The sequence below is a fragment of the Anarhichas minor genome, unplaced genomic scaffold (genome assembly GCF_050575085.1).
Source record: "Anarhichas minor isolate MPS153535 unplaced genomic scaffold, ASM5057508v1 ptg000097l, whole genome shotgun sequence".
Taxonomy (NCBI): Eukaryota; Metazoa; Chordata; class Actinopteri; order Perciformes; family Anarhichadidae; genus Anarhichas; species Anarhichas minor.
Window position 1 is genome coordinate 220,001 of NW_027466543.1, and position 25,000 is coordinate 245,000.

The window sequence follows — 25,000 nt, forward strand, 5'->3', positions numbered from 1 at the left end:
CAAGTCTTTCGCCTTTTACTAAAGACTTCCGTGGAGAGGAATACCAATGAGTTCAACCTATTTTTAGCAGGCTTTGCCATTTGGCTGAGCCTTGTACAGTTGTGAAAAGAAAGAAAGCTGTCCTTAACGAGACCACGGTGCTTGACCATGGAGTGCTTGGATGTGTGCCAAAGCAGCAGCCACTGCTATGTCCCTTGGAAAGAACTGCACCATGACAAGGGTGAAACGTGTCAGGAGGGTGACTCAGGAAGCAAACAGTTGGGGCTCATCGCTTCTCGGCCTTTTGGCTAAGATCAAGTGGTGTTGCGGAAAAATACAGCACAGAGAGAGCTAACAACGAGACAGCAATGGCCGCAAGGGGCCAAAAAGAGCAGTCGATCCCAAGGGTCGGGCTGAGACACACGCTACGATTCCAGGCAACCACGGAAGACTACAATCTGCAGTCCAGAGAGTTTTTTGGCAGGCAAGTCATAATTGGGCAGCTACAACTGAAGGTGGAGGAGGTGCACTGCATCCAGTGGAACCAGCAGGAGAAGGCGTTCGACGTTACACTGAGGACCGAGGAGATCTACCGGAGTGTGGCTGAAATATGCCGAGCAGAGGCAGGGGTAAGGCCGCTAGCCGGCTACAGAGTACTGAACCTGGACAGACCTAATTTCAGAACAATAACTGTGCATATGTACAACCCCTTTGTTAATGACTCAGCACTAGCTGCATTCCTGGGGCAGTATGGAGAGGTGGTGACGGCTGCAAGGCATATAAAGGACACCCTGGGGTTTTGGACTGGGCGGCGCCAGTTCCAGGTACTGCTGTATCATGACGCAGAAGGTCCAGGAGGCCTGAAACATCCACCTGCCTTCTTCAGCCTTGGTGGAGATCGTGGGTATCTATTTTACCCACGGCAACCTGCTTTCTGCAGGAAGTGCAGACAGTCAGGACATTCAGAGGCAGGCTGTGGGGAAACAAGATGCCGTTTCTGTGGGCAAGAAGGGCATTCGGCCAAGGACTGCACAGAGCCAAGGATGTGCCATGGATGTGGTGGAACTGACCACCTGTACCGAGGTTGTCCTGGCCGCAAGAAAACTTTTGCGGAGGCTGCCAAACCGACTGAGGCTGGCGAGCCGAGTAGGGGAGCCACACAGAATGACGGGGAGAGGACGGTACAGGAGGGCTCCGGAGCCGACGCGTTGGGGAGTAAAGGGGAGGCAGCGTCCCGGGATGAGGGCACCGCCAGAACAGACGGAATGGCCAAGGCATCCACAGACATTATGGACGATTTTCCTGTCCTCACTTCCGATCCCTCCAAATCAAAGCAAGGGGCACGGAAAGGGTCGCAGGCATTTGGAACAGGACTCTCAACAGAGCTTGGAGAGAGTGGGGAGGGGGTACGGAGCAAAAAGTCAAAGGGGGGACAGACCAACAAGGGTGGGATTGAGGGGGGGAGGGGAGGGGGAACAGGTCAGCATAAGAGAGCCGCTGATAAAGTGGAGGAAGGAGGGGCCCAGGAGCAGAAGGATGGGGATACGGGTCAAGAGGTGGGAGGGGAGATGGGTGAGCAGTCATTGGGAGAAGCAGTTGCCATACTAACAGAAGGTTTAGGCCTGAGCTTCGATCTTCCCCCAGGCCTCCTCATGCTGTCGTCCCCCTTAGGGGAGGACGCTTATGAGGGGCTTAACAGACCAACAACGTCGCCAAACGCAGGGCCGTTTTCCTGGGCTGACGAGATGGATAAAGAGAATGTATACCTTTAGGGTAGTGGGAACCAGCAATAGGAATCTTTATTTAAGATGCACAATGGGTTTTTTTAAGGTTCTCACTATAAACGCAAGGGGAATGAGGGACCCAGTTAAAAGAAGGGTTGTTTTTAATTTTGTGGAGTCGCACCAGGTTGCCTTTTGTTTTTTGCAGGAGGTACATTTACGGGATGGGGGGGACGTGGGGATTTTTTCGAGGGAGTGGACAAAAGGGGACTCAGTTTGGAGCGTAGGGGGGGTCCACTCTACTGGGGTTGGGATTTTATTTGGGTTTCAAGAGATCAAGGTGGAGTCTTCCTTTGTTATTGTCCAGGGGAGGATAATGGGCGCAGACATCACATGGGGGACAGTCAAGCTTAGGGTTATTGTGGTCTATGGAGCACAAACTCCAACAGAAAGGCAAGAGATGGCTGGTCAATTGGAGCCGCACCTGGCCACCAGTAGGCAGGTAGTGATAGGGGGTGATTTTAATGTTGAGTTGGGCAAGGGGGGAGATACCAGCGATGGGTTTATTTCCAACCTCATGGCTAAACATGGCCTGGTAGATGGGGCGAGGGAGGTCAGGCCACAGGTAACAGGTCCCACATGGCGCAACTCTAGGGGCATCGTTAAATGTTTGGATTATGTTTTTCTTTCCAAGTCTTTCAGGCTATTGGCAGGCAGACTGCTCCCTGTGTTCTTCTCAGATCATGACGGGCTGCTATTGGAAGTGCACTCAGATGTGCCAGTGTTTGGAACTGGGTACTGGCACCTTAACGTCAGCATCCTGGAGGAGGAGGTTTTCAACCAACATTTCCGTTCATTTTTCAAAGGCCTGGAAGGACTAAGGTCATTGTGTTCCGGAGTAATTGAGTGGTGGGAGGTTGCTAAAAAGCGGATACAATTTTTTTGTTTAAAGTATTGTAAAAGGAAGGCGAGTATGGCGAGGAGGGAGGTGTTTCGCCTTCAGCACCTTCTCGAACGTGAGTACGCCGGGGGAAACTGGGGCGGCATTATAAATCAGCAGGCTTGTGACTCCCTTAAAGCACAGCTTAGGGACGTATATGAGGGTAAGGCCAGGGCATACCTGTTGCGATCACGTGAAACATTCCGTGAGGAGTTCGAGACGTGTTCCGCTGCTTTCTTCAGCTCAGTACGGGCTGATAGGGCAAAACAGGTAGTGACCGGGTTAATGGACAAGCAGGGCAGGGTGGTGTCAGAAGGGGTAGAGATGGTGCAGGCTGCCACGGACTACTATCGCACAAGGTTTAGGGAGAAAGACATAGAGGTAGGAGGAGGAGAGGTATTCCTGGATTTTCTGACCCAGCGGGTGCCGAAGGATATAGTACAGGCTTTGGAGGCCCCGCTCACCCTAATAGAGATTGAGTGGGCCCTCCAGAGAATGAAGAGGCGGAAGGTGCCTGGCATCGATGGGCTCCCAGCAGAGTTTTATCTCAAGTTCTGGGATGTACTTGGGCCGGTAGTGTTGGAGGTGTTGTCCGCAATACTCCGCACAGGTACAATGGGAGGTTCTGCGGCCACCGGAGTTATCTCACTTCTTTATAAGAAGGGGGATCGTGCCGACCTAGGGAACTGGCGACCACTGACCATGCTGTGTGTTGACTACAAACTCCTGGCAAAGGTCCTAGCGGATCGTCTAGGCATAGCACTTCCTCATGTGGTCCATGTGGACCAAACATGTGGGGTAGCGGGGCGCTCAGTGAGATGGAATCTACAGCTCATTCGGGACGCTGTCGCGTGGGCGGAAGACCGGCACCTGCCACTGATGGTGGTTGGTCTCGACCAGGCAAAAGCTTTTGACAGGGTTCATTGGGGTTTTATGTTTAGAGTTTTGCAGAGGTTAGGCTTCAGTCAGGCTTTTATGGGATGGTTACGCATATTGTACACAGGTGTAGGGAGCATGGTTTCAGTTAACGGCCACCTAGGAGACATTTTTAGTTTGCACTCAGGGGTAAGACAGGGGTGTCCGCTTTCACCACTGCTTTACATCCTTTACATGGAGCCCCTGGCGGCAGCCATTCGGGCTGATCCGGGTGTGAGAGGTTTCCTGCTACCTGGCAGTGGGGGCTTACGAGTTAAACTGTCTCAGTACGCAGATGACACCACACTGCTGCTGGACACCGACACATGCCTTCTTCGAGCCTTGGAAATTTTCCAGAGCTTTGGTAAGGTGGCTAGTGCTAAACTTAATTGTGCCAAGTCTTCTGTGAAGTTCTTTGGGCGCTGGAAAGAAAGGACGGCGGTACCAGGGGGGCTGACGCTCTGCACGGGACCGCTGAAGGTACTAGGGGTCAGCTTTGAGACAGCCCATAGTGCCACGGCCAACTGGACTAGGCGCTTTATGGCAGTCCAGAAGAAGTTTGCTCTCTGGAAGAGCAGGGGCCTGACTTTGATAGGGAAAGTACTGGTTCTGAAGGTAGATATTATGCCATCTCTTGTGTACTTGGCATACATATACCCAATGCCAGTCAGTATGAGGAGACCTATTATGCGCCTCGTGTTCACTTTCTTGTGGGGAGGGAGATATGAGTATGTGGCGAGGGCCCGCATGCTGGCAGGGATTGAAGCAGGGGGAAGAGATGTCCCACACCTCCCGTTGAAGCTAGACTGCATATTTGTTTCTTTTTTGTGGAGGGAGATGTCAACTCCAGTCGTACACCCATCAGGACACTTCCTGCGGCTCTATTTTTCCTATCAGGCCAGGCGCGTGTTGGTCTGGAACAATTTAGGGCCCCGGGTGGAGCAACAGCCATGGCATTACCAGTACGCAGCCAGGTGGCTGCGGGCCCATCCCGAGGCCTCAGAAACCAGTGTCAGACTGAACCACAAATTCCTTTATAAAGTTGTCAGACAGAGAGTGATCGCACCGGCAGTGGTTGGGATCCCGAAGAGTATTTGGAAGGGGATACAGCCACGGGGGCTGGACAATGGTCTCAAAGATCTCAATTGGCTATGCCTTCACAAATGTCTGCCAGTGCGAGATGTAATGTACCGGCATAGTTTAGCAAGATCCCCTGTGTGCCCGAGGGAAGGCTGTATGGGGGAAGAAACTGTCAGGCATGTCATGTGGGACTGTCCCTTTGCTAGTATTGTGTGGAGTAGAGCAGCGACATGGCTGGGGAGGTTAGACCCTGGGTTTAAATTGACATGGACTAGGGTGGTAGAAGGGGGAGGTTTGGGGAGTAAACATTTCCTTACGTGGCTAATTATAAGCCTGGTTAAGAGGAGTTTGTGGGTGGCTAGGCAAGACCTGGTGGGAAAAAACAGGGAAAGTCGCTTGGAGGGGGTGTTAAAGAGAGTGGAATTAGATATAAAGGGGAGGATTGAACGGGACATCAGGAAGTGGGGGAAGCATGCTGCCTTGGAAAGGTGGAAAGGAGGTTTTGGGTGGGGATGGTGAATCCTGAAGACATTGCATAAGTGTATTTTGTGTTTTTTTGTGTATTGACAAATGCTGGTTACTGACATGTAACTGTGAAATATAATTAAGTTGCATGATGCAAAACATGTGAAGTTTGTATGTTTGAAATTGTATGATTTGAGTACAGAATTTTGATAATAAAAAAAAAAAAAAAAAAAAAAAAAAAAAAAAAAAAAATCTGTTCTTATCAGTTTAATATCTGATATGTCCTCTATATGAGGATAACGTATTAAGCAGATTTTTAGCATCGGGAGATGAAAAAGGGGCTTGCTCCGTTCACTCCACGCATTGACCCGGTATTGCAGCATTGCCGGGAACGGTGCACTCCTCAAATGCCTTGTGGACAACCAAACACCAATCCAAATGGATCAGTCTGTTGATTAGCTTCACACTTTAATGAACGACGAGGATCTCATTCGCTGTCTGTCTTCAAGGCTGGGGATTGTGTCAAACAAAGGCCTTGTTTATTCCTTACTGACGCCCCTCGTGGAACATCGCTGTGCTCCCAGCCTAAGTTTAATGCTAAATCCCTGCACTCTGGGATTATGCCATCTGGGAACCGTCATCCGGAGTACTGCGTCTGGGAATGCCGCCCCTGTCTCTGTCTCTTCCAACTCATACTTACCTGGCAGGGGAGATACCATGATCAAGAAGGTGGTTCACCCAGGGCGAGGCCCAGCCATTGCACTCCGGTTGTTCTGACCACTGCGAATTCCCCAAATGTGGGAATCTCGACTGCATAATTTCTGGTAGTGGGGGACTGCGTTCGCGCTCTCCCCTGATTGTTTTGTTGAAAAGAATATCAAGTGGTTTGTACTTTTGATTGGAGGGGAGGAAATAGTACTATGGAGAATATTGCCCTCTTTAAGATGTGGGAATGGGTGTGGCTTCAGATATGGAACAGGGTGAAACGTGTCAGGAGGGTGACTCAGGAAGCAAACAGTTGGGGCTCATCGCTTCTCGGCCTTTTGGCTAAGATCAAGTGTAGTATCTGTTCTTATCAGTTTAATATCTGATATGTCCTCTATATGAGGATAACGTATTAAGCAGATTTTTAGCATCGGGAGATGAAAAAGGGGCTTGCCCCGTTCACTCCACGCATTGACCCGGTATTGCAGCATTGCCGGGAACGGTGCACTCCTCAAATGCCTTGTGGACAACCAAACACCAATCCAAATGGATCTGTTGATTAGCTTCACACTTTAATGAACGACGAGGATCTCATTCGCTGTCTGTCTTCAAGGCTGGGGATTGTGTCAAACAAAGGCCTTGTTTATTCCTTACTGACGCCCCTCGTGGAACATCGCTGTGCTCCCAGCCTGAGCTTAATGCTAAATCCCTGCACTCTGGGATTATGCCATCTGGGAACCGTCATCCGGAGTACTGCGTCTGGGAATGCCGCCCCTGTCTCTGTCTCTTCCAACTCATACTTACCTGGCAGGGGAGATACCATGATCAAGAAGGTGGTTCACCCAGGGCGAGGCCCAGCCATTGCACTCCGGTTGTTCTGACCACTGCGAATTCCCCAAATGTGGGAATCTCGACTGCATAATTTCTGGTAGTGGGGGACTGCGTTCGCGCTCTCCCCTGATTGTTTTGTTGAAAAGAATATCAAGTGATTTGTACTTTTGATTGGAGGGGAGGAAATAGTACTATGGAGAATATTGCCCTCTTTAAGATGTGGGAATGGGTGTGGCTTCAGATTTGGAACAGGGCACGTGAACTCAGGCTTACCATGAGCGTTTTGACTTGGGCAACTAGGGACTTTGGCTGTTCTTGACAATGTTGCTGTACTTACTTTGGTTTCTCTTCATAACACACAAGTCTTTCGCCTTTTACTAAAGACTTCCGTGGAGAGGAATACCAATGAGTTCAACCTATTTTTAGCAGGCTTTGCCATTTGGCTGAGCCTTGTACAGTTGTGAAAAGAAAGAAAGCTGTCCTTAACGAGACCACGGTGCTTGACCATGGAGTGCTTGGATGTGTGCCAAAGCAGCAGCCACTGCTATGTCCCTTGGAAAGAACTGCACCATGACAAGGGTGAAACGTGTCAGGAGGGTGACTCAGGAAGCAAACAGTTGGGGCTCATCGCTTCTCGGCCTTTTGGCTAAGATCAAGTGGTGTTGCGGAAAAATACAGCACAGAGAGAGCTAACAACGAGACAGCAATGGCCGCAAGGGGCCAAAAAGAGCAGTCGATCCCAAGGGTCGGGCTGAGACACACGCTACGATTCCAGGCAACCACGGAAGACTACAATCTGCAGTCCAGAGAGTTTTTTGGCAGGCAAGTCATAATTGGGCAGCTACAACTGAAGGTGGAGGAGGTGCACTGCATCCAGTGGAACCAGCAGGAGAAGGCGTTCGACGTTACACTGAGGACCGAGGAGATCTACCGGAGTGTGGCTGAAATATGCCGAGCAGAGGCAGGGGTAAGGCCGCTAGCCGGCTACAGAGTACTGAACCTGGACAGACCTAATTTCAGAACAATAACTGTGCATATGTACAACCCCTTTGTTAATGACTCAGCACTAGCTGCATTCCTGGGGCAGTATGGAGAGGTGGTGACGGCTGCAAGGCATATAAAGGACACCCTGGGGTTTTGGACTGGGCGGCGCCAGTTCCAGGTACTGCTGTATCATGACGCAGAAGGTCCAGGAGGCCTGAAACATCCACCTGCCTTCTTCAGCCTTGGTGGAGATCGTGGGTATCTATTTTACCCACGGCAACCTGCTTTCTGCAGGAAGTGCAGACAGTCAGGACATTCAGAGGCAGGCTGTGGGGAAACAAGATGCCGTTTCTGTGGGCAAGAAGGGCATTCGGCCAAGGACTGCACAGAGCCAAGGATGTGCCATGGATGTGGTGGAACTGACCACCTGTACCGAGGTTGTCCTGGCCGCAAGAAAACTTTTGCGGAGGCTGCCAAACCGACTGAGGCTGGCGAGCCGAGTAGGGGAGCCACACAGAATGACGGGGAGAGGACGGTACAGGAGGGCTCCGGAGCCGACGCGTTGGGGAGTAAAGGGGAGGCAGCGTCCCGGGATGAGGGCACCGCCAGAACAGACGGAATGGCCAAGGCATCCACAGACATTATGGACGATTTTCCTGTCCTCACTTCCGATCCCTCCAAATCAAAGCAAGGGGCACGGAAAGGGTCGCAGGCATTTGGAACAGGACTCTCAACAGAGCTTGGAGAGAGTGGGGAGGGGGTACGGAGCAAAAAGTCAAAGGGGGGACAGACCAACAAGGGTGGGATTGAGGGGGGGAGGGGAGGGGGAACAGGTCAGCATAAGAGAGCCGCTGATAAAGTGGAGGAAGGAGGGGCCCAGGAGCAGAAGGATGGGGATACGGGTCAAGAGGTGGGAGGGGAGATGGGTGAGCAGTCATTGGGAGAAGCAGTTGCCATACTAACAGAAGGTTTAGGCCTGAGCTTCGATCTTCCCCCAGGCCTCCTCATGCTGTCGTCCCCCTTAGGGGAGGACGCTTATGAGGGGCTTAACAGACCAACAACGTCGCCAAACGCAGGGCCGTTTTCCTGGGCTGACGAGATGGATAAAGAGAATGTATACCTTTAGGGTAGTGGGAACCAGCAATAGGAATCTTTATTTAAGATGCACAATGGGTTTTTTTAAGGTTCTCACTATAAACGCAAGGGGAATGAGGGACCCAGTTAAAAGAAGGGTTGTTTTTAATTTTGTGGAGTCGCACCAGGTTGCCTTTTGTTTTTTGCAGGAGGTACATTTACGGGATGGGGGGGACGTGGGGATTTTTTCGAGGGAGTGGACAAAAGGGGACTCAGTTTGGAGCGTAGGGGGGGTCCACTCTACTGGGGTTGGGATTTTATTTGGGTTTCAAGAGATCAAGGTGGAGTCTTCCTTTGTTATTGTCCAGGGGAGGATAATGGGCGCAGACATCACATGGGGGACAGTCAAGCTTAGGGTTATTGTGGTCTATGGAGCACAAACTCCAACAGAAAGGCAAGAGATGGCTGGTCAATTGGAGCCGCACCTGGCCACCAGTAGGCAGGTAGTGATAGGGGGTGATTTTAATGTTGAGTTGGGCAAGGGGGGAGATACCAGCGATGGGTTTATTTCCAACCTCATGGCTAAACATGGCCTGGTAGATGGGGCGAGGGAGGTCAGGCCACAGGTAACAGGTCCCACATGGCGCAACTCTAGGGGCATCGTTAAATGTTTGGATTATGTTTTTCTTTCCAAGTCTTTCAGGCTATTGGCAGGCAGACTGCTCCCTGTGTTCTTCTCAGATCATGACGGGCTGCTATTGGAAGTGCACTCAGATGTGCCAGTGTTTGGAACTGGGTACTGGCACCTTAACGTCAGCATCCTGGAGGAGGAGGTTTTCAACCAACATTTCCGTTCATTTTTCAAAGGCCTGGAAGGACTAAGGTCATTGTGTTCCGGAGTAATTGAGTGGTGGGAGGTTGCTAAAAAGCGGATACAATTTTTTTGTTTAAAGTATTGTAAAAGGAAGGCGAGTATGGCGAGGAGGGAGGTGTTTCGCCTTCAGCACCTTCTCGAACGTGAGTACGCCGGGGGAAACTGGGGCGGCATTATAAATCAGCAGGCTTGTGACTCCCTTAAAGCACAGCTTAGGGACGTATATGAGGGTAAGGCCAGGGCATACCTGTTGCGATCACGTGAAACATTCCGTGAGGAGTTCGAGACGTGTTCCGCTGCTTTCTTCAGCTCAGTACGGGCTGATAGGGCAAAACAGGTAGTGACCGGGTTAATGGACAAGCAGGGCAGGGTGGTGTCAGAAGGGGTAGAGATGGTGCAGGCTGCCACGGACTACTATCGCACAAGGTTTAGGGAGAAAGACATAGAGGTAGGAGGAGGAGAGGTATTCCTGGATTTTCTGACCCAGCGGGTGCCGAAGGATATAGTACAGGCTTTGGAGGCCCCGCTCACCCTAATAGAGATTGAGTGGGCCCTCCAGAGAATGAAGAGGCGGAAGGTGCCTGGCATCGATGGGCTCCCAGCAGAGTTTTATCTCAAGTTCTGGGATGTACTTGGGCCGGTAGTGTTGGAGGTGTTGTCCGCAATACTCCGCACAGGTACAATGGGAGGTTCTGCGGCCACCGGAGTTATCTCACTTCTTTATAAGAAGGGGGATCGTGCCGACCTAGGGAACTGGCGACCACTGACCATGCTGTGTGTTGACTACAAACTCCTGGCAAAGGTCCTAGCGGATCGTCTAGGCATAGCACTTCCTCATGTGGTCCATGTGGACCAAACATGTGGGGTAGCGGGGCGCTCAGTGAGATGGAATCTACAGCTCATTCGGGACGCTGTCGCGTGGGCGGAAGACCGGCACCTGCCACTGATGGTGGTTGGTCTCGACCAGGCAAAAGCTTTTGACAGGGTTCATTGGGGTTTTATGTTTAGAGTTTTGCAGAGGTTAGGCTTCAGTCAGGCTTTTATGGGATGGTTACGCATATTGTACACAGGTGTAGGGAGCATGGTTTCAGTTAACGGCCACCTAGGAGACATTTTTAGTTTGCACTCAGGGGTAAGACAGGGGTGTCCGCTTTCACCACTGCTTTACATCCTTTACATGGAGCCCCTGGCGGCAGCCATTCGGGCTGATCCGGGTGTGAGAGGTTTCCTGCTACCTGGCAGTGGGGGCTTACGAGTTAAACTGTCTCAGTACGCAGATGACACCACACTGCTGCTGGACACCGACACATGCCTTCTTCGAGCCTTGGAAATTTTCCAGAGCTTTGGTAAGGTGGCTAGTGCTAAACTTAATTGTGCCAAGTCTTCTGTGAAGTTCTTTGGGCGCTGGAAAGAAAGGACGGCGGTACCAGGGGGGCTGACGCTCTGCACGGGACCGCTGAAGGTACTAGGGGTCAGCTTTGAGACAGCCCATAGTGCCACGGCCAACTGGACTAGGCGCTTTATGGCAGTCCAGAAGAAGTTTGCTCTCTGGAAGAGCAGGGGCCTGACTTTGATAGGGAAAGTACTGGTTCTGAAGGTAGATATTATGCCATCTCTTGTGTACTTGGCATACATATACCCAATGCCAGTCAGTATGAGGAGACCTATTATGCGCCTCGTGTTCACTTTCTTGTGGGGAGGGAGATATGAGTATGTGGCGAGGGCCCGCATGCTGGCAGGGATTGAAGCAGGGGGAAGAGATGTCCCACACCTCCCGTTGAAGCTAGACTGCATATTTGTTTCTTTTTTGTGGAGGGAGATGTCAACTCCAGTCGTACACCCATCAGGACACTTCCTGCGGCTCTATTTTTCCTATCAGGCCAGGCGCGTGTTGGTCTGGAACAATTTAGGGCCCCGGGTGGAGCAACAGCCATGGCATTACCAGTACGCAGCCAGGTGGCTGCGGGCCCATCCCGAGGCCTCAGAAACCAGTGTCAGACTGAACCACAAATTCCTTTATAAAGTTGTCAGACAGAGAGTGATCGCACCGGCAGTGGTTGGGATCCCGAAGAGTATTTGGAAGGGGATACAGCCACGGGGGCTGGACAATGGTCTCAAAGATCTCAATTGGCTATGCCTTCACAAATGTCTGCCAGTGCGAGATGTAATGTACCGGCATAGTTTAGCAAGATCCCCTGTGTGCCCGAGGGAAGGCTGTATGGGGGAAGAAACTGTCAGGCATGTCATGTGGGACTGTCCCTTTGCTAGTATTGTGTGGAGTAGAGCAGCGACATGGCTGGGGAGGTTAGACCCTGGGTTTAAATTGACATGGACTAGGGTGGTAGAAGGGGGAGGTTTGGGGAGTAAACATTTCCTTACGTGGCTAATTATAAGCCTGGTTAAGAGGAGTTTGTGGGTGGCTAGGCAAGACCTGGTGGGAAAAAACAGGGAAAGTCGCTTGGAGGGGGTGTTAAAGAGAGTGGAATTAGATATAAAGGGGAGGATTGAACGGGACATCAGGAAGTGGGGGAAGCATGCTGCCTTGGAAAGGTGGAAAGGAGGTTTTGGGTGGGGATGGTGAATCCTGAAGACATTGCATAAGTGTATTTTGTGTTTTTTTGTGTATTGACAAATGCTGGTTACTGACATGTAACTGTGAAATATAATTAAGTTGCATGATGCAAAACATGTGAAGTTTGTATGTTTGAAATTGTATGATTTGAGTACAGAATTTTGATAATAAAAAAAAAAAAAAAAAAAAAAAAAAAAAAAAAAAAAATCTGTTCTTATCAGTTTAATATCTGATATGTCCTCTATATGAGGATAACGTATTAAGCAGATTTTTAGCATCGGGAGATGAAAAAGGGGCTTGCTCCGTTCACTCCACGCATTGACCCGGTATTGCAGCATTGCCGGGAACGGTGCACTCCTCAAATGCCTTGTGGACAACCAAACACCAATCCAAATGGATCAGTCTGTTGATTAGCTTCACACTTTAATGAACGACGAGGATCTCATTCGCTGTCTGTCTTCAAGGCTGGGGATTGTGTCAAACAAAGGCCTTGTTTATTCCTTACTGACGCCCCTCGTGGAACATCGCTGTGCTCCCAGCCTAAGTTTAATGCTAAATCCCTGCACTCTGGGATTATGCCATCTGGGAACCGTCATCCGGAGTACTGCGTCTGGGAATGCCGCCCCTGTCTCTGTCTCTTCCAACTCATACTTACCTGGCAGGGGAGATACCATGATCAAGAAGGTGGTTCACCCAGGGCGAGGCCCAGCCATTGCACTCCGGTTGTTCTGACCACTGCGAATTCCCCAAATGTGGGAATCTCGACTGCATAATTTCTGGTAGTGGGGGACTGCGTTCGCGCTCTCCCCTGATTGTTTTGTTGAAAAGAATATCAAGTGGTTTGTACTTTTGATTGGAGGGGAGGAAATAGTACTATGGAGAATATTGCCCTCTTTAAGATGTGGGAATGGGTGTGGCTTCAGATATGGAACAGGGTGAAACGTGTCAGGAGGGTGACTCAGGAAGCAAACAGTTGGGGCTCATCGCTTCTCGGCCTTTTGGCTAAGATCAAGTGTAGTATCTGTTCTTATCAGTTTAATATCTGATATGTCCTCTATATGAGGATAACGTATTAAGCAGATTTTTAGCATCGGGAGATGAAAAAGGGGCTTGCCCCGTTCACTCCACGCATTGACCCGGTATTGCAGCATTGCCGGGAACGGTGCACTCCTCAAATGCCTTGTGGACAACCAAACACCAATCCAAATGGATCTGTTGATTAGCTTCACACTTTAATGAACGACGAGGATCTCATTCGCTGTCTGTCTTCAAGGCTGGGGATTGTGTCAAACAAAGGCCTTGTTTATTCCTTACTGACGCCCCTCGTGGAACATCGCTGTGCTCCCAGCCTGAGCTTAATGCTAAATCCCTGCACTCTGGGATTATGCCATCTGGGAACCGTCATCCGGAGTACTGCGTCTGGGAATGCCGCCCCTGTCTCTGTCTCTTCCAACTCATACTTACCTGGCAGGGGAGATACCATGATCAAGAAGGTGGTTCACCCAGGGCGAGGCCCAGCCATTGCACTCCGGTTGTTCTGACCACTGCGAATTCCCCAAATGTGGGAATCTCGACTGCATAATTTCTGGTAGTGGGGGACTGCGTTCGCGCTCTCCCCTGATTGTTTTGTTGAAAAGAATATCAAGTGATTTGTACTTTTGATTGGAGGGGAGGAAATAGTACTATGGAGAATATTGCCCTCTTTAAGATGTGGGAATGGGTGTGGCTTCAGATTTGGAACAGGGCACGTGAACTCAGGCTTACCATGAGCGTTTTGACTTGGGCAACTAGGGACTTTGGCTGTTCTTGACAATGTTGCTGTACTTACTTTGGTTTCTCTTCATAACACACAAGTCTTTCGCCTTTTACTAAAGACTTCCGTGGAGAGGAATACCAATGAGTTCAACCTATTTTTAGCAGGCTTTGCCATTTGGCTGAGCCTTGTACAGTTGTGAAAAGAAAGAAAGCTGTCCTTAACGAGACCACGGTGCTTGACCATGGAGTGCTTGGATGTGTGCCAAAGCAGCAGCCACTGCTATGTCCCTTGGAAAGAACTGCACCATGACAAGGGTGAAACGTGTCAGGAGGGTGACTCAGGAAGCAAACAGTTGGGGCTCATCGCTTCTCGGCCTTTTGGCTAAGATCAAGTGGTGTTGCGGAAAAATACAGCACAGAGAGAGCTAACAACGAGACAGCAATGGCCGCAAGGGGCCAAAAAGAGCAGTCGATCCCAAGGGTCGGGCTGAGACACACGCTACGATTCCAGGCAACCACGGAAGACTACAATCTGCAGTCCAGAGAGTTTTTTGGCAGGCAAGTCATAATTGGGCAGCTACAACTGAAGGTGGAGGAGGTGCACTGCATCCAGTGGAACCAGCAGGAGAAGGCGTTCGACGTTACACTGAGGACCGAGGAGATCTACCGGAGTGTGGCTGAAATATGCCGAGCAGAGGCAGGGGTAAGGCCGCTAGCCGGCTACAGAGTACTGAACCTGGACAGACCTAATTTCAGAACAATAACTGTGCATATGTACAACCCCTTTGTTAATGACTCAGCACTAGCTGCATTCCTGGGGCAGTATGGAGAGGTGGTGACGGCTGCAAGGCATATAAAGGACACCCTGGGGTTTTGGACTGGGCGGCGCCAGTTCCAGGTACTGCTGTATCATGACGCAGAAGGTCCAGGAGGCCTGAAACATCCACCTGCCTTCTTCAGCCTTGGTGGAGATCGTGGGTATCTATTTTACCCACGGCAACCTGCTTTCTGCAGGAAGTGCAGACAGTCAGGACATTCAGAGGCAGGCTGTGGGGAAACAAGATGCCGTTTCTGTGGGCAAGAAGGGCATTCGGCCAAGGACTGCACAGAGCCAAGGATGTGCCATGGATGTGGTGGAACTGACCACCTGTACCGAGGTTGTCCTGGCCGCAAGAAAACTTTTGCGGAGGCTGCCAAACCGACTGAGGCTGGCGAGCCGAGTAGGGGAGCCACACAGAATGACGGGGAGAGGACGGTACAGGAGGGCTCCGGAGCCGACGCGTTGGGGAGTAAAGGGGAGGCAGCGTCCCGGGATGAGGGCACCGCCAGAACAGACGGAATGGCCAAGGCATCCACAGACATTATGGACGATTTTCCTGTCCTCACTTCCGATCCCTCCAAATCAAAGCAAGGGGCACGGAAAGGGTCGCAGGCATTTGGAACAGGACTCTCAACAGAGCTTGGAGAGAGTGGGGAGGGGGTACGGAGCAAAAAGTCAAAGGGGGGACAGACCAACAAGGGTGGGATTGAGGGGGGGAGGGGAGGGGGAACAGGTCAGCATAAGAGAGCCGCTGATAAAGTGGAGGAAGGAGGGGCCCAGGAGCAGAAGGATGGGGATACGGGTCAAGAGGTGGGAGGGGAGATGGGTGAGCAGTCATTGGGAGAAGCAGTTGCCATACTAACAGAAGGTTTAGGCCTGAGCTTCGATCTTCCCCCAGGCCTCCTCATGCTGTCGTCCCCCTTAGGGGAGGACGCTTATGAGGGGCTTAACAGACCAACAACGTCGCCAAACGCAGGGCCGTTTTCCTGGGCTGACGAGATGGATAAAGAGAATGTATACCTTTAGGGTAGTGGGAACCAGCAATAGGAATCTTTATTTAAGATGCACAATGGGTTTTTTTGGGTGGGGATGGTAAATCCTGAAGACTTTGCATAAGTGTATTTTGTGTTTTTTTTTTTTTTTTTTTTTTTTTTTTTTTGTGTGTATTGACAAATGCTGGTTACTGACATGTAACTGTGAAATAGAATTAAGTTGCATGATGCAAAACATGTGAAGTTTGTATGTTTGAAATTGTATGATTTGTGTACAGAATTTTGATAATAAAAAAAAAAAAAAAAAAAAAATCTGTTCTTATCAGTTTAATATCTGATATGTCCTCTATATGAGGATAACGTATTAAGCAGATTTTTAGCATCGGGAGATGAAAAAGGGGCTTGCTCCGTTCACTCCACGCATTGACCCGGTATTGCAGCATTGCCGGGAACGGTGCACTCCTCAAATGCCTTGTGGACAACCAAACACCAATCCAAATGGATCAGTCTGTTGATTAGCTTCACACTTTAATGAACGACGAGGATCTCATTCGCTGTCTGTCTTCAAGGCTGGGGATTGTGTCAAACAAAGGCCTTGTTTATTCCTTACTGACGCCCCTCGTGGAACATCGCTGTGCTCCCAGCCTAAGTTTAATGCTAAATCCCTGCACTCTGGGATTATGCCATCTGGGAACCGTCATCCGGAGTACTGCGTCTGGGAATGCCGCCCCTGTCTCTGTCTCTTCCAACTCATACTTACCTGGCAGGGGAGATACCATGATCAAGAAGGTGGTTCACCCAGGGCGAGGCCCAGCCATTGCACTCCGGTTGTTCTGACCACTGCGAATTCCCCAAATGTGGGAATCTCGACTGCATAATTTCTGGTAGTGGGGGACTGCGTTCGCGCTCTCCCCTGATTGTTTTGTTGAAAAGAATATCAAGTGGTTTGTACTTTTGATTGGAGGGGAGGAAATAGTACTATGGAGAATATTGCCCTCTTTAAGATGTGGGAATGGGTGTGGCTTCAGATATGGAACAGGGTGAAACGTGTCAGGAGGGTGACTCAGGAAGCAAACAGTTGGGGCTCATCGCTTCTCGGCCTTTTGGCTAAGATCAAGTGTAGTATCTGTTCTTATCAGTTTAATATCTGATATGTCCTCTATATGAGGATAACGTATTAAGCAGATTTTTAGCATCGGGAGATGAAAAAGGGGCTTGCTCCGTTCACTCCACACATTGACCCGGTATTGCAGCATTGCCGGGAACGGTGCACTCCTCAAATGCCTTGTGGACAACCAAACACCAATCCAAATGGATCTGTTGATTAGCTTCACACTTTAATGAACGACGAGGATCTCATTCGCTGTCTGTCTTCAAGGCTGGGGCTTGTGTCAAACAAAGGCCTTGTTTATTCCTTTCTGACGCCCCTCGTGGAACATCGCTGTGCTCCCAGCCTGAGCTTAATGCTAAAGGGCTGCACTCTGGGATTATGCCATCTGGGAACCGTCATCCGGAGTACTGCATCTGGGAATGCCGCCCCTGTCTCTGTCTCTTCCAACTCATACTTACCTGGCAGGGGAGATACCATGATCAAGAAGGTGGTTCACCCAGGGCGAGGCCCAGCCATTGCACTCCGGTTGTTCTGACCACTGCGAATTCCCCAAATGTGGGAATCTCGACTGCATAATTTCTGGTAGTGGGGGACTGCGTTCGCGCTCTCCCCTGATTGTTTTGTTGAAAAGAATATCAAGTGATTTGTACTTTTGATTGGAGGGGAGGAATTATTTTTACTTCATTCTTTCTCTCAGTTTCAACACCCACAATCTCAGCATCCGTGGTGATGCTGAGTGCTAGTGGCTCTGCCACTAGGCTATATAACATTGCCGACAGGGGGCACCCCTGTCTAATTGATCTTTCCAAATTTACCCATTCAGTTAAGTACCCGTTTATTTTTATCCTACTCTTAGCCTGTTTGTACATAAGTTTAATCCAGTTTATAAAATTATCCCCAAACCCAAATCTATGTAATACCTCCCACAAAAAACTATGCTCCACCCGGTCAAATGCTTTTTCTAAATCAATCCCTAACAAAATCCCACCCTCTTTATTCATTTTATTTACTAGGTTTTTTACTGCTATTATGTTATCGTTTATATCCCTACCCGGTATACTATACACCTGTGTTGTTGACACAATTTTATTTAACACCCCTTTCAGCCTGCTGGCCAGGACTTTAGCTTGGACTTTGTAGTCCAGGTTCAACAGGCTGATCTGTCTATAGTTCCCCAGACTCTCCTTTGCCCCTTTTTTTTAAAAAATCAGGGTGATTACTCCCTCCGAAAAGTGATCGGAGACTGCATCCTTCCCGGCCATGTCCTCAAAGACTTGTAATAAGATTGGAGAGAGTAGCTCCGAAAAACCCGCATAGAACTCCGCTGTGAGTCCGTCCGCACCTGGGCTCTTGTTGTTTTTCAAGCTTTTTATTGCCACTATGATCTCTTGCTCAGTGAGTGGGAGCTCACACGCTTGCTTCTCAGCAACGCTAATCTGTTTTTTAATTTGGCTGGTCATAATTTCGATCTGCACCTTCCCAGGGTTCTGTTTTTTGTACAAAGTGCTATAAAAACCATGCGCCACAGTTAACAATTCACTGCTCCCACTCACCAGCTTACCATCCTCTCTTTTCAGTTCCGCAATATGCTGGTTTTCCTGAGCCACTCTCTCCAGCCCCAGGAAGAATGCAGTGCTCCTCTCACCCTCCAGTAAGTATTGTGCGCGGCTCCTAATTGCAGCACCTTTGCACCGCTTTGTTTCAAAACCTGCTAACATATTTTTTAAAACCTCATAGTTTTCACTACCGTGCGTCTTATTCTTTTCCATTTCTCCAATTTCAATATTTAACAGTGCATTCGTACTGTTCTCTTCACGTTTTTCCTCCCCTCTTTTTTCCCTACTGTATCTTATAGTACATTTTTTCATTTTTATTTTTATATCCTCCCAATATATCAGTTTATCCTCCACAACCTGGATATCCTGTGCACACTGTTTTATAATTTTTGTCATTTTATTCCGATATATTTTATCCTCTAAAAGGCTGTTGTTCAGGCACCAAGTTCCCCTGCCTTTCTTCCCCTTTACAGTCCCCAAGTTCACTTCCAGCAACGCATGATCGCTCCATGCGTTGAAGGTGTATTTTATATTTTCCACCTCCTTAATCATCCCTGCAGCTGCCAGGATCAAGTCTATTCGGGACTGTTTCAGTACCCCCAAGACCACCTGCCGCCGCGAATAGGCTCTTACACCGGGATTAAAAACGCGCCAAACATCTACTAAGTTCTTCAGAGTCATTAGTTCTTTCAGAGCATTTCTGCTCGTGTCGCACCTGAATTTATCGTGTGAGTTGTCACTGCTGGTGAGCGTGATGTTGAAATCTCCCAGCACCACAGTTTTATTTGTCACCCACTTATTCAGTGTTTTAAAGAACCCCCTCCTCTCCTCAGGTGCGTTGTAAATAGCCTTGTGAAATCCTTTTAGCCTCGCACTCATTAATACTGCCACCCCGCGCGCTCTCCCAGTTCTCACCTGGGAGTATATCTCCCATCTCCACAGTTTTTTAACTCTCTTAAGCACTTCCGTGTCCCAGCCAGTTTCTTGCAAACATACAATGTCTGAGGACTTACATTTTGCTAGCACTGCCTCTATTTTGTCCTGGCTCCTGCACCCATTAACATTAAGCGAGACTAGAGAGAGGGAGGATAGCGCCATGAGAGCAGTCACGCACTTGCGTGACTGCTCTCATGGCGCTATCCTCCCTCTCTCTAGTGCAGACAGGGAATATTTTAGCCCACATCAATATTTGCCCCTATATAATCCCTTCGGCCTTCTACTTGCGTTTTTAGCAGCCGCACTGGGCCTCCTCAGCGTGGTCTTTTCCGGTTGATATTCGTCATCCGAGCCCGAAGGTGGCTCTGCAGGCGGTGAGGGGGAGCATCCCCCCTCCTCTTCTGCTCGTGCTGACCGTCTCCAGAGGAACTCCGTGCTCCCTTATTACTGCCATCCTCTCTCAGGTCATGGCCGCCGAGCCCGCCACCCTCGACACTCGCTTGCCCTTTGCCGTGGTGCCCAGTCTCTGGCTCTCCTCCATCGCCGTCAGGACCCGGTTGTTCGGCCGCGATGCGGACTGCAGCCGGCCCCTCTGCTTCGTCTGCGTCGTTGTTGTCGTCAGCGCTTCCAGCATCATTGTCTGCACGGCTGCGGCCACTGGCTCCAGCACTGCTCCTTCTGCGCCCATCTCCGTCACGCCTGCCTCGACACTCTCCCGGTTTGGCATCGCTGTTGTCGCCGCCGTCCTCTCCACTCCTTCAGTCTGCCCCTGACCTCGCCACCGTCCCTGGCTCCACGGCTGCTCTGCCCACCTGCCCAGGTGTCAGCCCGGTACTAGGGCCCGTCAGCTCCCCCCCTGTCAGCAGGTCTATCTCCGGCACCGGCTGTACGTTGCAGCTGGTCCCCGCCTCCTCCTCATCCATCTGGGCCTGCTCCTCGTCTTCTCCCCCGGGGCCGGAGGAATCTGCAGAGCTGTTCAGGTCAATCAGCTCCTCCTCCTCCGTCCCCTTTGCCTCCTCTGTCACCAGCTCCCCCACACACATACAGAGTTCAGGTATTTTGTTACATCGTTTGCATTTCTTCCCCTTTGATGCACACTCTCTGGCAATGTGCCCTTGTTCGCCACACTTGTGGCACTGAAACTCCGGGCATTCTCTTAGAATGTGGCCCGGCTGCATGCAGCCCCTACATATCTTAGCCTGCCCATCATGCAGTACCCTGAAATACTCTGATCCCACTGCAGTCTCGAATTTTGTGGAATAGGGCAGGGACTGCACGCGCTCTGTAAACCTCACTCTCAGGTATCTAGTACCGTCCGTCACACGTGAGCCGGGCCACACTCTCCTCCGTATGGCAGAAATTGCCGTTACCCCCCAGCTGGCCAATTTAGCCAGGATACTTTCGTCCGTTATATAAAAAGGCAAGTTCAGGAAAGACACCACCAGCTCATTGTTCATCAGTTCGCTTGCATGTACCCGCATGTCTCCCACCCTGAAGCCCTCCATTAATTTGTCTTTTGCCGCAAAATCAGCCATAGTCAGTTCATACTTCCTTGGTGAGACAGCTCTGCACGCCATTAGAGCCCCGCACTGTTTCTGGATCTGTGTGATCAGACCCATAGCAGTCATATTGTCTCCTCCCTCCAGCTCCACATTTACTGTCAGTCTCTTTAAATCACTCGTACTCCTCACCTTCGCAGCTTTCCTTGCTGCATTTTCCTGCTCGTTCCTCACAGCAACCACCAGGTTATTCACCACAGCTTCAGCCGGGGCCTCTCTTCTCTCTATCGCCCGTGTGGGCATCTCTTTACTCGTAGTCGGTAATCCAATCCGTGTCACGCCATCTTTCGCCATCGGTAAGGGGGTATCCGTTTGGGTTGTCATTAGGCCATGCAGGGTCGTACCGTCTTTGTCAATCATACCAGGGGTGTCCGTGTTCATCGTCGTTGTTCCATGCAGGGTTTGGTACACAGGTGAGGCAATCATCATGGGGGGAGGGGAAAAAAAACGCTCTTCTACAAACAATTGTAAAAAGAGGGAAAACCACGACAAAACGACGGAATTAGACACTTCCCCCCGAACAGTGAAACACTGTCGGGGGTAATGGAACGAACAAATCAAACAATTGACAAAAAAACCACTCAGGGCATGTAAGAAAACGAGTAAAGTAGAGAGAAAAGCCGGAGCAGAAAAACAAGTATGCCTCGTCTGAGGAACACCTGGAGCTGTGTGACCCACAATGCACTCTGGCTCTAGGAAGAGATTTTTTTTTTATCTTTTTATTATCAAAAAATAACAATTTCACAAAATATTCTTTTCAATATCCATAATATTTACAACAAAAACACACATTAAGTGCTTTCAGTATACCAAACACTAAGACTAGCGAAAACCAAAAAATCATAAAAAATTAAATTGAAACCCATAAATAAAATAAAAAAAATAAAATAAAGATCTACTTGGCAGAAACACAACAAAAGCAAAAACAAACAGACAAGATACCTCAAAACAAACCACCCAACAATAAAAATCAATATTTTCACAATTTACTCGTAATTACGAAAGAAAACTCTGTTATAACAGAATCCCCCATCCAAACAAAAACATAACCCTCTTTAACCAATCCTCAAACACTTTATAATAACTCAAAAAGTACCCATACACACAATTCCCACAAAGCAAAGATCAGAATCCAAAAATAAGGCAGTCCTCTGTAATCTGACATATGGTGTTTTTCTTTGTAAAATTCCCCAGGAAAAACTCCTTTTTATGTTCATACAATAATTTGCAGTGTGCTTTCACACACACTCCAAATATTATTTCCAAGTCCATGTCTTTTTCCTCAAAAAGCATCTTGTTTCTTCTCAGTATGCTTATATGTCTTGCAAAGGCCAGCATAGTGTTGATTAAAACACTGTCTGCTTCCTTCATTCTTTTGGGCACGCCAAACAACCAGGTCCAGTCCCATTCTAAGTCCAGTTCAGCCTTTATTCTACAGTGTTTATATAGTAGATTTCTCACATATTCCCTAAAAGGAAGGAGACCCGGACAGTGCAGCACTAGGTGCTCAAAGTTCTCATTTTCTTTTCTACATATTGCACATTCCCTCTTAAATTTCTCTTTATGGATTTGATGCAGGACGATGCTTGTAAATATCCTTCTGTGCCTTATTTTGAAATCCGTGTTGAAAATTGCCGGTGGGATTAGTGGGATATCTGCATTTCTCCATATTCTTTTTATTTGTTGTTTGGGGAATATTCCTTCCCATACTTTTTCCGATGCTGGTTTTGTTATTATTTTTCTAATGAGGATGTCATATATTATTTTTGTTTTTATTTGTGGGACCGGGTTTATTTTACCCTCAAAGCACAGAAAGAGATTTACAGCCTCGTCCTGCATCAAAACATTTTCCCTCCACAACTCTCTCCACTCTTGAGTTATGCATTCATTTATTTTTTCTCCCATTTCTTTTATTTGTTTGATTTTATATTTTCTCCCAGCTTTTTTTAAGCCTCGCACCGTTTTCTCTATGTCGAAAAACCCCTCTTTATTAACCACCTTCCCAATAGTGGTTAACCCCGCTTCACCAAGGTGGCAGCTCACCAGAGGCCTCCCCCCCGACGTGACGAACGGCGTTGAGAGAAAAGGTAATCTCATCACATGCACCTTTTTATTGCAGTCAGGTCTGAGGTAGGGCAAAATCTTATCCCATGCCTCCAGCACTTCCCTGTAGAACCCCGTCAGGGCCTCCCTGACATTTCTGGGAGAGAAAGCGCACAAATTGTACATGCTTCTCTCGCCGTACTCTGCTAGGCGGCCCGTCAGGTAATCCTTCCAGGGCAGCTGCCTCTCCGGATCTAAAAATCTACCTATCAATTTCACCCTCAGTGCGTCTCTTTTTGCACTTATATCAATTAGACTTAAGCCTCCCTCCCTTTTGTTAGCAATTAATGTCTTGCGAGCTATCGCATTTCCCTTTCCTCTCCAAAGAAATGAGGAAATCACGCTGTTTAGCGAATTTAGAGCCCACTCTGGCATCTCACAAGACCCCAAAATGTGATTTATTTTGGACAGTATTAGGACATTTGTTATGATTACCTTTCCTTTCACGTTGAGTCCTCGTGCACACCATAGATTTAAAGTTATTTTTGTTTTCCCTAAAACCTCTCTCCATGTCTTGTCCCTGGCCTCGTTTTCATCCTTTCCTATATAAATTCCTAAGATCTTTCTTTCCTGTTTCATTATATTATAACCCCAGGAATTATTTAGTGCCTCATCCCTATTAAAAAACATTATTTCCGATTTATTTTTATTTACTTTTGCACCCGAAGCTTTCTCATATTTATTTAATATCTCAATAATTTTTTCTATATTTTCCTTTGTTTTAACAAATATATTTATGTTGTCCACATATTGAACTATTTTTATTTCATTTCCTGTTGGTGTTACTATCCCATTTATTGTTTTATCATCTAATATCATATTTGCTATTGGCTCCGCTATCAGACTGTACAGTAGAGCCGACAGCGGGCATCCCTGCCTAACTGATCTTTCGACCCTTATACTTCCTGTCAGGCTTCCATTAAATTTGATTTTGCTTTCTGCCCCTTTATATAATAGTTTTATCCAATTAATAAATACTTCACCAAATCCAAACTTTCCCAATATTTCCCAAAGAAAATCATGACTCACTCTATCGAATGCCTTCTCCAGGTCCACTCCTAGCATTATCCCTCCTTCTTTTCCCATAGTTCTAACTGTATCTCTGACTGTGTTTATTGAGTCTCCTATGTCTCTACCCGGTATACTATATGTTTGTGTTGGTCCTATTAATGTGCTGATTACCTGTTTTAATCTGTTTGCAAGTGTTTTTGTCAATATTTTATAGTCTGTGTTTAATAAACTGATTGGTCTGTAGTTACTTAATTTTGTCTTACTCCCCTTGTTTTTGAAAATGATTGTTATTATTCCCTCAGCGAAAGAGGCCGGTGTTTTTTGTTCTTTTCCCATTATTTGAAAGAGTTTGGATAAGATCGGTATCATATGTTTTTTATACTGTTTATAAAACTCTGCTGGTAGGCCGTCCGCCCCCGGACTTTTATTGTTATTTAGTCCGTCTATTGCCATCTCTATTTCTTCCCTGGCTATTGGCATGTCACACCAATTTTTATTATTCTCTTCTAGTTTTACACTTATGCTATTTATTACATTATTGTTTTCTTCTTCATCATCATTTCTTCCCTTTGAAAATAGTTTTTGATAGAAGTCTTGTATTTCCATCTTTATTTCTTCTTGTTCTTCAATCATTTCCCCTTCCGTATTTTCAATTTGATCTATATATGTTCTTTTTAGATTTATTTTTTCTAAGCCCAGAAAGAACGCCGTACATCTCTCTCCTTCTATTGTATGCTTTGCTCTGCTTCGAACCATTGCCCCTATGCATCTTTTCCTTTCAATTTCTTTTAATTTTTCTTCATATATTTTAAATCTTTCACAGTTATGATTTGGATTTATTTCACATTCTGTTACCTCTTTTTGCAGAAGTTCACTAAAATCCCTTTCTTCCTTTTTTTCTTCCCAGTTCTTTGTTTTGCTGTGTTTTATACATATTTTTTTTATTTTTTCCTTTGCGTCTTCCCAAAAATCACACACATCATCTACATAGTCTAAATCTCCATCAACATTTCTTAG

At 48.2% G+C, this 25,000-nt stretch overlaps 13 non-coding genes and 2 pseudogenes across 13 annotated transcripts in view; all 15 read left to right on the forward strand.

Moving 5' to 3' along the window:
• The window catches only part of LOC142939444 (U5 spliceosomal RNA), a 117-nt gene extending 26 nt beyond the window's left edge, over positions 1–91 (forward strand). The window contains exon 1 of the small nuclear RNA XR_012950049.1: positions 1–91. This exon is cut by the window's left edge and continues 26 nt beyond it. This is a non-coding gene — a small nuclear RNA (U5 spliceosomal RNA).
• Positions 92–5,298: 5,207 nt separating this feature from the next.
• On the forward strand, positions 5,299–5,505 carry LOC142939441 (U2 spliceosomal RNA; annotated as a pseudogene).
• A 287-nt stretch (positions 5,506–5,792) lies between these two features.
• On the forward strand, positions 5,793–5,956 carry LOC142939428 (U1 spliceosomal RNA). Its single transcript, XR_012950036.1, has one exon. It is a non-coding gene; the product is annotated as a U1 spliceosomal RNA (small nuclear RNA).
• A 171-nt stretch (positions 5,957–6,127) lies between these two features.
• LOC142939435 (U2 spliceosomal RNA) lies at positions 6,128–6,318 on the forward strand. The gene has a single exon (XR_012950042.1). It is a non-coding gene; the product is annotated as a U2 spliceosomal RNA (small nuclear RNA).
• A 283-nt stretch (positions 6,319–6,601) lies between these two features.
• LOC142939429 (U1 spliceosomal RNA) lies at positions 6,602–6,765 on the forward strand. The gene has a single exon (XR_012950037.1). It is a non-coding gene; the product is annotated as a U1 spliceosomal RNA (small nuclear RNA).
• A 204-nt stretch (positions 6,766–6,969) lies between these two features.
• Positions 6,970–7,086, forward strand: LOC142939445 (U5 spliceosomal RNA). Its single transcript, XR_012950050.1, has one exon. It is a non-coding gene; the product is annotated as a U5 spliceosomal RNA (small nuclear RNA).
• A 5,207-nt stretch (positions 7,087–12,293) lies between these two features.
• Positions 12,294–12,500, forward strand: LOC142939442 (U2 spliceosomal RNA; annotated as a pseudogene).
• A 287-nt stretch (positions 12,501–12,787) lies between these two features.
• Positions 12,788–12,951, forward strand: LOC142939430 (U1 spliceosomal RNA). The gene has a single exon (XR_012950038.1). It is a non-coding gene; the product is annotated as a U1 spliceosomal RNA (small nuclear RNA).
• Positions 12,952–13,122: 171 nt separating this feature from the next.
• Positions 13,123–13,313, forward strand: LOC142939436 (U2 spliceosomal RNA). Its single transcript, XR_012950043.1, has one exon. It is a non-coding gene; the product is annotated as a U2 spliceosomal RNA (small nuclear RNA).
• A 283-nt stretch (positions 13,314–13,596) lies between these two features.
• LOC142939431 (U1 spliceosomal RNA) lies at positions 13,597–13,760 on the forward strand. Its single transcript, XR_012950039.1, has one exon. It is a non-coding gene; the product is annotated as a U1 spliceosomal RNA (small nuclear RNA).
• A 204-nt stretch (positions 13,761–13,964) lies between these two features.
• Positions 13,965–14,081, forward strand: LOC142939446 (U5 spliceosomal RNA). Its single transcript, XR_012950051.1, has one exon. It is a non-coding gene; the product is annotated as a U5 spliceosomal RNA (small nuclear RNA).
• A 1,900-nt stretch (positions 14,082–15,981) lies between these two features.
• Positions 15,982–16,172, forward strand: LOC142939440 (U2 spliceosomal RNA). The gene has a single exon (XR_012950048.1). It is a non-coding gene; the product is annotated as a U2 spliceosomal RNA (small nuclear RNA).
• Positions 16,173–16,459: 287 nt separating this feature from the next.
• LOC142939433 (U1 spliceosomal RNA) lies at positions 16,460–16,623 on the forward strand. The gene has a single exon (XR_012950040.1). It is a non-coding gene; the product is annotated as a U1 spliceosomal RNA (small nuclear RNA).
• A 171-nt stretch (positions 16,624–16,794) lies between these two features.
• Positions 16,795–16,985, forward strand: LOC142939439 (U2 spliceosomal RNA). Its single transcript, XR_012950047.1, has one exon. It is a non-coding gene; the product is annotated as a U2 spliceosomal RNA (small nuclear RNA).
• Positions 16,986–17,268: 283 nt separating this feature from the next.
• LOC142939434 (U1 spliceosomal RNA) lies at positions 17,269–17,432 on the forward strand. Its single transcript, XR_012950041.1, has one exon. It is a non-coding gene; the product is annotated as a U1 spliceosomal RNA (small nuclear RNA).
• Positions 17,433–25,000: the final 7,568 nt, after the last annotated feature.